The sequence below is a fragment of the Ceratotherium simum genome, chromosome 7, assembly GCF_057802395.1.
Source record: "Ceratotherium simum simum isolate JZ-2026a chromosome 7, ASM5780239v1, whole genome shotgun sequence".
NCBI classification, from domain to species: domain Eukaryota; kingdom Metazoa; phylum Chordata; class Mammalia; order Perissodactyla; family Rhinocerotidae; genus Ceratotherium; species Ceratotherium simum.
In genome coordinates this window covers 28,575,854-28,589,359 of record NC_141906.1, presented here as the reverse complement: position 1 = coordinate 28,589,359, position 13,506 = coordinate 28,575,854, and the positions used below count along the sequence as shown (strand labels likewise).

At 44.2% G+C, this 13,506-nt stretch overlaps 1 protein-coding gene across 4 annotated transcripts in view; it reads left to right on the top strand.

Annotated features, from left to right (window-relative positions):
* STIM1 (stromal interaction molecule 1) overlaps window positions 1–13,506 on the top strand; it is a 183,894-nt gene that overhangs the window by 14,017 nt on the left and 156,371 nt on the right. The window lies entirely within an intron of this gene.

Here is a 13,506-nt window from a genome sequence, read left to right as displayed (position 1 = left end):
ACTTTGTAGGCAGTAAGTGGTCCTTGTAGGTTTTGAGCAGGAGAGAGACATGACCTGAGTTTTGCTTTAGGAAGGTTAATGTCACAGAGCATTACACGATGCATTGGTGGGAGTGAAGTTGGAGGCAGGGAGCCTAGATGGGAGACTGCAATTGTTCATGAGCAGAGATCAGGGTCTACGTTGTGGAGGTAGAATCAATAGGACTTAGAGTTTAAGTATAGGGAGGGAAGGAAAGAGAAGATTCAAAGGTACACTTATGTTTTGAGTGTAGGTAATGAGGAGCCTTGTGGTGCCATTAACAGAAAATATATAGCAGTCACAAGGAGGGTCAGTGTGAGGGGATGATGAGTGGCGGGGTAGTTGACTTTATTTGAAGTGCTGGGCAGGGGGCTACACTTGACAGTACTCCAGGAACCAAAGAATTTTCTTCTCTCTACATTTGTTTCACATCGCTTCGCTTCATTTTACAGATGAGTTTTCTGGTGCCCAAAGAAGTGAAACTATTTGCTCAAGGTCATACAGTAACTCCTTGGTGGATTCCAAGCTGGAGAATCCAATTTGCTTGTTTTTTAGCTTTTAAGCTTCCTAACAAAGCTGGGCCTTCATTGTACGAAAATCAGAGTCTTGGAGATAGGAAAACCTGGGTTCAACTCCAGGTTTTGCCATTTTCTTTCTTTCTTTTTTTTTTTTTTTTTGTGAGGAAGATCAGCCCTGAGCTAACATCCATGCTAATCCTTCTCTTTTTGCTGAGGAAGACCGGCTCTGAGCTAACATCTATTGCCAGTGCTCCTGCTTTTTTTCTCCAAAGCCCCAGTAGATAGTTGTGTATGTCATAGTTGCACATCCTTCTAGTTGCTGTATGTGGGACGCGACCTCAGCATGGCTGGAGAAGCGGTGAGTCGGTGTGCACCCGGGATCCGAACCCGGGCCTCCAGTAGTGGAGCAGGCGTACTTAACCGCTAAGCCATGGGGCCGGCCCTGCCATTTTCTATTTGTGAGGTCTTGAACGAGTTGCTTTTTCTCTCTGAGACTTAGTTTCCAAATTTGCGAAAAAGGGAAAATTAATCTCTACCTTTTGGAGGCAATGGAAGATAAGGGACTTTGTAAAACTCCTAAATGCCATGTAAGAGTGTTATTCCAGGATTATGGTTGGGTTGGAGCCAATATATAGAGTGAGTATTTTGGCCAAATAAGAGCAGACTTAAACTCACAGTTTTTCATGGGAGGTCTTCTTTCACTTTAGGCTGTCCTAGACTGCTCTCTCACCTGCAGTTGGGGCTTTCTCGTCTGGGAACATGCCAAGTTTTCCATAGTCACAGATCTCCAGTTTTCTGGTGGGAAATGGAGTTGCTGAAGGAAGACTGAGCATACCCTATCAGGTGTTCTTGGTCTGAGAGAAGATGATTACTATCCCTTTTCCCCAGGGTCTTCTGCCAACCTTCAACTGGCTCAAGGTGTGGGGGTAGAGTGGTAGCTGAATTAAGCTCTGCTGTGGGGGGAACGTCCTGCTAGACTAGGGTAAGCCCTGGCTTGGGACAGAGGTACTAGGCTGCAGCTGCTGGTCAAAGCTAGTGCCTGGAGGCCTCTTGTGGTCATCTCTTAGGTTTAGTGCGCATGTTCCTGAGTCCTCTTGACAGGAGAAGTAGGCTGCTCTTGTATTGTCAGGTAGCAGGTCTGTGGTTGTGTCAGCTCTCTGTCGTGGGAGCAGGCCTGAAACTGGCCATCTTATCGGGTGTCTTGTCACACACCCTCTGAGAGAGTGGAGGGGGATTGCAAGAAGATTTTCTGATTAATAAAATAGCTGCTTACTGTTTTGTAGCTTCTATCTTAAAGCATTTTCTTTCCACTATTTCCCTTGAACCTTTTTTTCTTTTTCTTTCCTCTTCCTAGCTTAGTTCTCTTGAGTCCTCATAGTTTTCTTTATGAAATATCTAATTTAATAAAAAAGAACAGGAGACTAGGAATTAGCACGTGTTCTGATACCTCTTGACCTTTCTGGGCCTCAGTTTCCCCATGCCAGGTATTTGGGAAATAACAGAACCTATCTCACAAGGTTGATGCGTGTAGCTCTTATGAGAGAATGTGACAAGTGTTTAGTCTTATACAGATGTGAGTAGTTTATTATTATTAGTTTTCCTCCTCTGAATTGTCTGATCATCTATGCAGTTCCCTGGTTCATCCTCTCTCTTTACTACCCTATGTCTCCTAGGTTCTCACTTTCCTTATAACCTTGCTTTTTTTTTTTTAAAGATTTTATTTATTTTTTATTTTTTTCCCCCCAAAGCCCCAGTGGATAGTTGTATGTCGTAGCTGCACATCCTTCTAGTTGCTGTATGCGGGACTCGGCCTCAGGATGAACGGAGAAGTGGTGCCTCGATGCGCACCCGGGATCCGAACCCGGGCCACCAGCATCGCAGCGCGCGCACTTAACCACCAAGCCACAGGGCCGGCCCTAACCTTGCTTTTTAACTCTTAATGACAACAGGAAAAGTGTGGCTACACTTGGGACAGTTCCAAGAGAGAGGGCCTGAGCCTTTGGAAAATGTAAAGTTCATTGGCTTTTGAGTGTCATATCTTGTCATTATGCCTCAATTTTCACATTTGCCTCCTGGTTTACCGTATTCTCTATTCTTTTGAGTCTTGAGGTTATTTCCACTTTGGAGAATCCCCCTTTAAAATGTAAGCATCACTGGGTTGAAGTTACCCCTGAACTGAGAATCAAAATTAGCTTTTGCTAGCTTTTCAGTGTGGATTAGGTTAGGGTATAGCCACTGGGTATAGCCATTCAGGCCACAGTAGGACACTGGGGTGGGGGATGGAGCCTGGCAAGAGAGCAATTCTTAGTTTACTGATGCAGGAAGGGTGTCAGGGCTTCAGGGCATACTTGATGCTGCCTCCCTGTAGCCCACACCCAGCTGTTCTTCCTGAGCTGAGTGTGTGCCTGTACTCTCAGCCAGAAGTCAGAGCTTGCTGAGGCCTGATTCCCCGAAGAATTCACTGATGAAAATTAGGGCACTTGAGCAGATCTAATTGGCTGAACTGTGTGAAGGGCAGAGGCTTTCCCTGGGGGCTCCTTTTAGTTTCCTGTGGTTATAGACTTTTAAGGTTAGACTAATTAAAATGTTGGCAGCGGACTCAGTACTTTCCTTGCATTGGGTCCTGCTCCAGCCTCCTTGAGTACCAGAAGTTGGCACAGGGCTGTCTTTCCTGGGGAGCTGAGAAGTGGGTGTCCACTCCCTCATCTAACTAAATGCACGATGATGTGATATTTGTCCAGAATGGGCTGCCACACATCTCATGGTGGAGAGAGATAAAGGCTAAGACCTGGGTCCCGATATGCCTGGATTTGCTACTCTCCAGGCTCCTGAGGTGCCCTTTCAGGTTGATTCTCTGTTCTATTAGCCCCCAAAAGGCTTTGCTCTGTTAGCTGGCAAGTAATTTCCATTGCCCTTCCCTGATGTGTGTTCCTGTTCTAACTAGAAAAAGGAGAAGGAAAAGATATTTATTTATTTTTTTTGGTGAGGAAGATCAGCCCTGAGCGAACATCCATGCTAATCCTCCTCTTTTTGCTGAGGAAGACCGGCTCTGAGCTAACATCTATTGCCAATTTTCCTCCTGTTTTTTTTCCCCCAAAGCCACAGTAGATAGTTGTATGTCATAGTTGCACATCCCTCCAGTTGCTGTATGTGGGATGCGGCCTCAGCATGGCTGGACAAGCGGTGCATCGGTGCGCGCCCGGGATCCAAACCCGAGCCGCCAGTAGCGGAGCGCGTGCACTTAACCGCTAAGCTATGGGGCCGGCCCTGGAAAAGATATTTATTAAGTGCCACCATGTGCCAGGTCAGGGCTAGTGTTTTACACAGCTTTCTTTTCAGATATGCTCATATCTTTTCATAATGCCCATTTTACAGATGAGGAAATACTCATAGAAGGAAAATAATTTGCCTGATTGTCCATACAGCTGTAAGCAACTGAACCAGAATTCAAATCCAGGTCTCTCCCAAAGCCTCTGGTTACCATCTTAAGGTAGCACAGATGATTTCTATCCTTCCATTCTTCTAAGCTAAGCTAATTTCCTATCTCCGGAAAGTCTTCTTTCAAGTGCTACAGCCAGAATTATTATTATTATTATTTTTAATAATTTTATTTATTTATTTTTCCCCCAAAGCCCCAGTAGACAGTTGTATGTCATAGCTGCACATCCTTCTAGTTGCTGTATGTGGGACGCGGCCCTAGCATGGCCGGAGAAGCAGTGTGTCGGTGCACGCCCGGGATCCGAACCCGGGCCGCCAGCAGCGGAGTGCGCTCACTTAACCGCTAAGCCATGGGACCGGCCCCAGAATTATTTTTTGACCTGCCTTTCCAGAGCACTGTTCACCTCTCTCTAATCTGGCTGGTATTCAGTGAGGCATGGATCTACCTCCCTCATTTGACTACTCCCACTCGAGAGTGTGGTACTCAGGATGTGTTTGTTAAAGAACTGAATGAAGTTGTAGTGTTGGAATTTCAGGTGTCATGACAGGCTGGTAAAGGGGAGGGTTTGGGGCAGAATCTTGGCTAGCTCCCTGAATAAAGGCAGGCCTGGGTCTTCTTGATTGCCCAGAGTGTGCTGTGTTGAATTGGAGGCAGTATGGCCTTCTAGGCAAGATGTCCTTTGGGTTCCCGAGGAGAAGGCATTTCTTCCTTTAGGTCATTTTCCGTGGCCTCTGGCTTTAGAGTTTGTTTCTTTCTTGTAGTCTCCTTGTGATTGATAGAGTTAGATGAATGCTGCCTGGAGTAGAGTGGTGTGACAAAGCCCTCAGCCTGGCTTTGGTGGCTGGGATATACCTGTTGACTGCCGGTGCTTGGGTTATTTTTGCAAAGAGCATACTGAGTTATTAACGCTGCACTTGGGGCTTAAACTTTCTGCAACCTCTGTCTACTGGTGTGCATCACTTCATAGGCTAAAGGCTTTCCTGAAGAAGGCAAGCCTGTAAAGGCATTTTTTTTTTTTTTGTGAGGAGGACTAGCCCTGAGCTAACATCTGATGCGAATCCTCCCCTTTTTTTCCCTTGAGGAAGATTGGCCCTGAGCTAACATCCGTAACATCCATGCCCATCTTCCTCTACTTTATATGGGACGCCGCCACGACATGGCTTAACAAGCCGTGCGTCGGTGTGTGCCCGGGATCCAAACCCGCGAACCCTGGGCCTCCGAAGCGGAGCATGCGCACTTAACCGCTTGGGACACCGGGCTGGCCCCTGTAAAGGCATTTTTATAAGTTCAATTATCCTTCTCACTGACTTGAAAAAAATTATAAAAATATTTTTAGGCCTTTTTCTATGCGTATGTGTTTAGTGTTTAACATCAAAAGTTTGTTCCTTTGGGAATAAATAATGTTCCCAAATTAGAACATAATGAAATACAGTTAAAACACATTTAACGGGAAAAGTAATAAAATATTAATAACAATCAAAATAAATTCCACAATAGGATGAAACACAGTGGTTTTGGTTGGTTTGTTCTGTTTTGAAACAATGGGAAATCTGAAATAGCTTAATGGAACAGAATGAACTAGATAGTGACACGACACCCTTTTGGTTTCTCTAGTATTGAGAATAGGTTACAAGATCTTCTTAGGAGAAGGGGAGAAGAATGCGTCCTGGGGTTAGGGAGAACTGTGCTTTAGCTCGGTTTCACTGCTCAATTGTGTCTAAGGACACAAGTAACTAGTAACTAAGCTTTCTGGGTGTCTGTTTCCCTGTTAGGTGGGAATGATACTTACCTGGTTTAATTTTATGAGGATTAAATAAGATAATATATGTAAAGTGTTTTATAAACTCTGAAGTACTGTTATTGTCACACTCATTGGGTGACTGGAGCCAATTTGCTAGCACTGCAGGGAAGCTTTTGGTTTAAGATATAGCTTGACCTAGATGGGAAGAAGGATGCAGAAGTGATGAATCCACAGTTGAATGCTCTTGGGGCAGCACTGAGAGGAAGTCCTGTGATGTGAGGGAAAGGTCTGCATTAATTCCTTCAGCACGTATTTGTTGAGTTCTGCCTGGTGGAGGAGAAAGAGATGCAGATATCTCCCTATTAAATGTGTGGTGTGTAAATATGGAGGCGGCTTTATTTAGGAACGAAGACTCCATAAAGACAGGGGGTTTTGTCTGTCTTATATACTGCTGTATATTCACCCAAGAGTAGGGCCTGGCACATAGTAGGCTCTCAAGAAATATTTGTTGAAAACAAGGTTAAGTTTTGGAATCAGACAGACTGGGTTCATATTTGGGCTCTGCTCTGTGCCAGCCCCTTTCCTGAATAAGTTCTTAATCTTTCTGATGCTCAGTTTCCTCATTTATGAAATGGGACTAAGATTAGCTATCATACAGGATTCTTGGGAGGATTAAAAAAATTAAAAGTTTAAAAACCTTTGTACAAGTCCTTGTTAAGTGCTCAGTGAAAGATAGTTCCTTTCGTTTTCCCTCCCTGATTTGCAAAGTGTGATGGAAGCACAGAGAAGACGCAGATCTGCTGAGGGGAGCCTAGCCACTGGCTTCACAGGTTTGCTCTGACGATGTCTTCCTAATGTATAAGGTTCGAGTTATTGGTATTATTTCCTCACAAAAGGAACTCTGTGGAATTAAGCCAGGATGTTGGAATTAATATGCTTTGCTTCTCTGCATTTCCATGGTGTTGGTGGGAGCCTGGCTTTTGTCTTTCCAGGCGAGGTGACGTTTGCACTGCAGGTTTGTCAGAGGTTGTTCCCAGAAAAAGCAGCTTCCACTGGAGAGTCTGGACTCACCTGATTTGGATTAGGCTTTTATAGCCAGTCATCACCCTCCCCCCACCTCAATAATTGTTAATTATAGCTTTGAAAATGTGTACTCAGCTTGACTTCTGTTCCGGATCAGTTATAAATTCTCACAGGACACAGAGCAGAGTGTTCGCTTGGGTTAATCACGTATTTATGAGTTGACCTTTTTTAGTGAAAACCTAATTTTCCCCTCATGCTTGAGTGACTCTAGCAGGCTGAGGGCCTTGCTCTGGGACATTCCCAGAACTGTTGGAAGTCGTGGCAGGTTTGCTTGCCCTTGTCATATGTGCACAAGGCCAGGGGAATCTCTCTGCCCCTCAGCAAGGGTGCTCAGTGCCTCTCCCTTTTATCCTACAGTTCTAAGACACTGGAAATGCCACTCTCCTTTCTTTTGTCAACATTTTAGACTTTGGAGCTTTCTCTTTTGGTTTAGTTTCTTGGGAGGATGAGTAAGCAGAGAGGAATTGTCTGGCTGTCAGGTAGAAAGGACTCCTTGCTTGCAGATTGAAGCCACTTGGCAAGAAGTGGGTAAGAACATGTTTCCGCATGGGGGTGGTTAGGCATTGGGTAAGTTAGAGGTAGTTTAGGGATTAAATGGGCTTGGTGCCTTCTGGAAATAGAGTCCATAAGCACCCCGGCTATGGCCTCAGTGGCCTACTTTGGGAGCTGAGCATTGCCACAAGAGAGATCTCAGATATGGGCGCAGGAGATGAGAAAGGGAGGAGAGTTAAGAAAAGGAGACAGGGCTGGCCCCTTGGCTTAGTGGTTAAGTGCACGTGCTACGCTACTGGCGGCCCGGGTTCAGATCCCGGGCGTGCACCCACGCACTGCTTATCCGGCCATGCTGAGGCTGCGTCCCACTTACAGCAACTAGAAGGATGTGCAGCTATGACATACAACTATCTACTGGGGCTTTGGGGTGAAAAAAAAAAAAAAAAAAGGAGGAGGATTGGCAATAGATGTTAGTTCAGAGCTGGTCTTCCTCAGCAAAAAGAAGAGGATTAGCATGGATGTTAGCTCAGGGCTGATCTTCCTCACAAAAAAAAAAAAAAAGGAAAGGAGACAGAGGGAAGAAAAGGGAACTTTGCTGAGCTGTAGTTTTATGCGAGGTGCTTTAGACTAAGTATTTCTTTAAAGTTTATAGATGATGAAGCTGAAGCCCGGAGAAGTTAAGCAACTGTCCCAAAGTCGCAAAGCTAGTGAATGATAATGATAATAGTTATCATTTATTGTGTGTTGAGAAGGCACATACCAAGTTTTTTTTTAATGTGCTTAATATAATTTAGTAATCACCACCATCCTATGAAAGATTGTTATTTCTTCTGCATTGCAAATGAGGACACTGGGAAGTAGAGAGTTTTGGTTATTAATGAAGGTCACTCATCTAGCAATGGCAGCACAGGGATTTGAATCCAGAATCCTGTGATTATAAAGCTTGTTCCTTGATGTCCATGTCATTGAAGACAGAAGAGCCAAGATTCAAACAGAGTCATGAGAGCAGGGTTCATGTCTTTATCCATCTCTGTATCCCCACAACCTGTGATAGTGCCTACTACATTATTAGTGCTCGATAAATGTTTCCTGTGAAATCCAGCTCTGCTCTCCCGCATGGCTCCCTGTCGCCAGCTGCATCCTGCCCCAGCTCCTTGGCCTGGCTGTCGTCTCTCCGCAGTCTGGCCTTACCCTACCTCCCCATTGTGGCCTCCGTTACCTCCCAACACCCAGCATCTGATCCAGCACTGTGACTCCCCTGCTTCTGCACTCTTCTTTTCCTGGCTTCATACTTTTTGCTTCTGCTGTTGCTCTCCATCACCCTTCAATCCTGTCTGTTGTTTTCTATCCAGTTTCTCCGACTAATCCCAGAGACTTCCCCTTTCCAGACTATAATCTTCTTAGTCTGTACCATATAATTTGGCACTTAATTATCTACTGTTTTACTTTCTAATTGTTTCATGGACATTAATCTTCTCTCCAGCCAGCTAGTGGTAGTCATATCATAATGACCTCTCAGATTAGTTTGTGCTTTGCACTTTACAAAGCACTCTCCTATTCTAGACCTGCCTTTTTGCTCATCATACCCATAGCAAACCTGTGAGATCTGATGGGAGGGGATTGTTATTTCCATATTATAGCAGAGAAAACAGATGCAAAGAAGGCAGGTGACTTCCCAAGGTCATATAACTAATTAGGGGCAGAACTGAAGACTAGGTCTCAGGTCTACTGATTTCTGGCTTAGTGTTTTGTCTGCCATGCCTTCCACATTTGTGTTTCTCCCTGGCATTTCCTTTCCTGCCTTCAAGGGTCATCCAAGGCAGAACATCTACGTTTGGATTTTCAGGAGACTTGATTGGTGACCTGGGGAATGGTGGAGTGATCCAGATAGCGATCTCAGGTACTTCTCAGTGGTGTCAAGTGCTCTGGGTTGCTACTGTCTGAGAGAGGATTACTAGGCTCGCTGTAGCTACTAGGATTAATGTTAAACTGAGAAGCATTGGTTTATTTTGAGTGGTCAGAGCATTCTCTTGTGGACGTCCAGGAAATAGTTAGGGCAGGATGTGTGGCGTGGGACAGTTTTGTGTTGTGGCCATGGCATGAGCTTTGGAAGCAGGCTGATCAAAGTTTAAAATCTAGCTTTGCCGTTGTTTATTAGCCTCATGACCCTGGGTAAATCATTAATCTGTAATGAGCCTTAGGGCTATTGTGAGAATGTATTTAAGGGCCACATAATTGCCCTTAAAAAAAAGGAGTATTTTTTGGTAGTTTTTTTTTTCTTTAGCTTTTCTTTTCTTTTTATTTTTTTTGAGGAAGATTAGCCTTGAGGTAACATCCGTTGCCAGTCCTCCTCTTTTTTGCTGAGAAAGATTGGCCCTGGGCTAACATCTGTGCTCTTCTTCCTCTACTTGATATGGGATGCCGCCATAGCATGGCTTCATAAGTGGTGTGTCAGTGCGCCCAGGATCTGAACCTGCGAAGCCTGGGCCGCCGAAGCGGAGCGTGCCAGCTTAACTGCTTTGCCACCAGGCTGGCCTCTGTTGGTAGTTTTTATTTTCAGTATTGTTATAAGGCGTTAGGAGCCTGAGGAGGATGTGCCTGTGACCCTTACAGTGTTACTTCTTGTGGCTTGAGTTCCAGGCGTCAGTGATGATATGCTACATTGGAGCCTTTTGGCTGATAGGGGCTGAGCTTGGATGCTGTGTCCAGTGTCTAGTCTCCAGTGCCTCCTGAAGGCAATGAAAATAGCTTCTGGTTAGCTGCGGGATGGCTTCAGTGTCAGACTTTGGGGGTAAAATCCTTGTTTTTCTGAAAGACTTGGGCATTAGAATTGTTGCTTCTGAAAAGTCAAGAACCCAGTTGTTGGGCCGGCCCTGTGGCTTGGTGGTTAAGTGCGCGCGCTGCGATGCTGGTGGCCCGGGTTCGGATCCCGGGTGCGCATCGAGGCACCACTTCTCCGTTCATCCTGAGGCCGAGTCCCACATACAGCAACTAGAAGGATGTGCAGCTACGACACACAACTATCCACTGGGGCTTTGGGGGGAAAAATAAAATAAATAAAATCTTTAAAAAAAAAAAAAAGAACCCAGTTGTTGAGAGATTTCAGTTATTTCTGAAACCAGATATTTCTCCAAAGCTGTTGTTAAATACTTCTCTATTCTTCTTGAACCCCTGCCCCTTCCCAAAAGAAAATAGGCCAGATCAGACCATTGTGTGATGACTGTGTCTTTGGTTTCCTTGGCCACCCAGCCTTGGGCTCCCTTCTCAGAGATAACACTGCTGCAAACTGCTGCGTCAAGAGAGGTCATTCACCTCCCTTCCCCCTATTCTCCACCCATGACTTGGTCTGTGCTATAGGGGAAACGGAACAAGTACACATGGACCCTATTCAAAATGGAGCTTGCTTTCTCATTCAGGACCTTAGACTGCCTAACACAGGAAATGGTTAAAGAATGAGAGCAAGGGAACATAACTCATTGCTAAAATGGCAGGTTTGGGGGGCCGGCCCTGTGGCTTAGTGGTTGAGTGCGCGCGCTCTGCTGCTGGCGGCCCGGGTTCGGATCCCGGGAGCGCACCGATGCACGGCTTCTCCGGCCATGCTGAGGCCGCGTCCCACATACAGCAACTAGAAGGATGTGCAGCTATGACGTACAACTATCTACTGGGGCTTTGGGCGAAAAATAAATAAATAAATAAAATTAAAAAGATAAAATAAAATAAAATGGCAGGTTTGGATAGCTGTGGGGTGGGAGGGCAGGCTTCCTGGAAGGGCGGGAAGGAGCAGCTGGATGGGGAAACATCAGTGGCTTTTTTTTTTTCTCTCTTTTTTTTTTTTTTTAATTGATGTTTTAATGGTTTCTAACATTGTGAAATTTTGGGTTGTACATTTTTGTTTGTCCATCACCACATATATGACTCCCTTCACCCCTTGTGCCCACCCCCACTGCCCGGGTAACCACAGTCCAGTTTTCTCTGTCCATGTGTTGGTTTATATTCCACATATGAGTGAAATCATACAGTGTTTGTCTTTCTCTTTCTGGCTTATTTCACTTAACATAATACGCTCCAGGCCCATCCATGTTGTTGCAAATGGGACGATTTTGTCTTTTTTTATGGCTGAGTAGTATTCCATTGTATATATATACTACATTTTCTTAATCCAGTCGTCAGTCGAGGGACACTTAGGTTGCTTCCACTTCTTACCTATGGTGAATAATGCTGCAGTGAACATAGGGGTGCATAAGCCTCTTTGGATTGTTGATTTCAGGTGCGTTGGATAGATTCCCAGTAGTGGGATGGCTGGATCATAGGGCATCTCTATTTTTAATTCTTTGAGGAATCTCCATACCATTTTCCATAGAGGCTGCACCAATTTGCATTCCCACCAGCTGTGTATGAGGGTTCCTGTTTCTCCACATCCTCTCCAACATTTGTTGTTTTTTGTCACATCAGTGGCTTTTGAGTTTTTCCTTTCAGAATATGGTGCCATGGGCCCTTCTTCTTTTTTTTTTAAATTGAGGTGAAATTCACATAACATAAAATTAACCATTCACATACACAGTTCATTGGCACTTAGTACATTCACAGTGTTGTACAACCACCATCTCTATCTAGTTCCAAATCATTTCTATTAACCCAAAGGAAACCCATACCTGTTAAGCAGTTGCTTCCATTTCCCCATCTCCCTTTCCCCTTGCAGCCACCAATGTGCATTTTGTCGGTTATGGATTTACCTATTCTGGATATTTCATGTGAATGGCATCATAAAATATGTGACCTTTTGTGTCTGGCTTCTTTCACTTAGCATGATATTTTGGAGGTGTGTCCATGTTGTAGCATGTAGCACATAGAATGAAGTAGTATTTCAATCCTTTTTATGGGTAGCTAATATTCCATTGTATGTATATACCACAGTGTATTTATCTACTCATCCGTTGTTGGACATTTGGGCTGTTTCTACCTTTTGATTATTGTCAGTAGTGCTGCTATGAACATGTGTGTACACGTACTTGTTTGAGTACCTATTTTCAGTTCTTTTGGATATATACCAGGAGTGGAATTGCTGGGTCATATGGCAATTCTATGTTTAAGTTTTCGAGGAACCGCAAAACTGTTTTCCATTGTGGCTGAACCATTTTATACACCCATCAGCAATATACAAGGGGTCCGATTTCTCCACATTTTTACCAACATTTGTTATTTTCTGGTTTTTTGATTATAGCCATCCTAGTGAGTATGAAATGGTATCTCATTATGGTTTTCATTTTCATTTCCCTGATGACTAATGATGTTGAGCATCTTTTCCTGTGTTTGTTGGCCATTTGTATATCATCTATGGAGAAATGTCTATTCAAGTCCTTTGTTCATTTTTAAATTGGGTTTTGTCTTTTTGTTGTTGAATTGTGTGATGGTTAATTTTATGTGTCAACTTGACTGGGCTAAGGGATGCCTAGATAGCTGGTAAAACATTGTTTCTGGGTGTGTCTGTGAGGGTGTCTTTGGAAGAGATGAGCATTTGAATCAGTAGGCTGAGTAAAGAAGATCGCCCTTACCAGTGCTGATGGGCATCATCCAATCCTCCGAGGGCCTGAATACAATGAAAAGGGAGGAAGGATGAATTGTTATTACTACTTGAGCTGAGACATCCATGTTCTCCTGCTTTCGTACTTTGGAGCTCCTGGGTCTCAGGCTTTTGGATTCAAGCTGGGACTTAACACCATCACTGCCCCCGCTTTGCAGGCCTTTGGACTTGGTCTGAATTACAGCACCAGCTTTCCTGGTTCTCGAGCTTGCGGATGGCAGATCGTGGGACTTTTGGGCCTCTATAACTGCATTAGCCAATTCCTATAATAAGTCTCCTCTTTTATATATATATCTACATATATGTATATCCTAGTGGTTCTGTTTCTCTGGAGAACCCTGACTAATACAAATTCTAAGGGTTCTTTATATACTGTATTCTGGATACTAGACATTCATCTTTTTTAAAAACATAATTTTGAGGCAAACTTTCCTTGACTTAAAAATCATTCACTAGTCTTTATTTTTTATTTTTATTTATTTATTTATTTTTCTGTGAGGAAGATCAGCCCTGAGTTAAACATCCATGCCAATCCTCCCCTTTTTGCTGAGGAAGACTGGCCGTGGGCTAACATCTTGCCCATCTTCCTCCACTTTATATGGGACACGGCCACAGCATGGCCTGAGAAATGGTG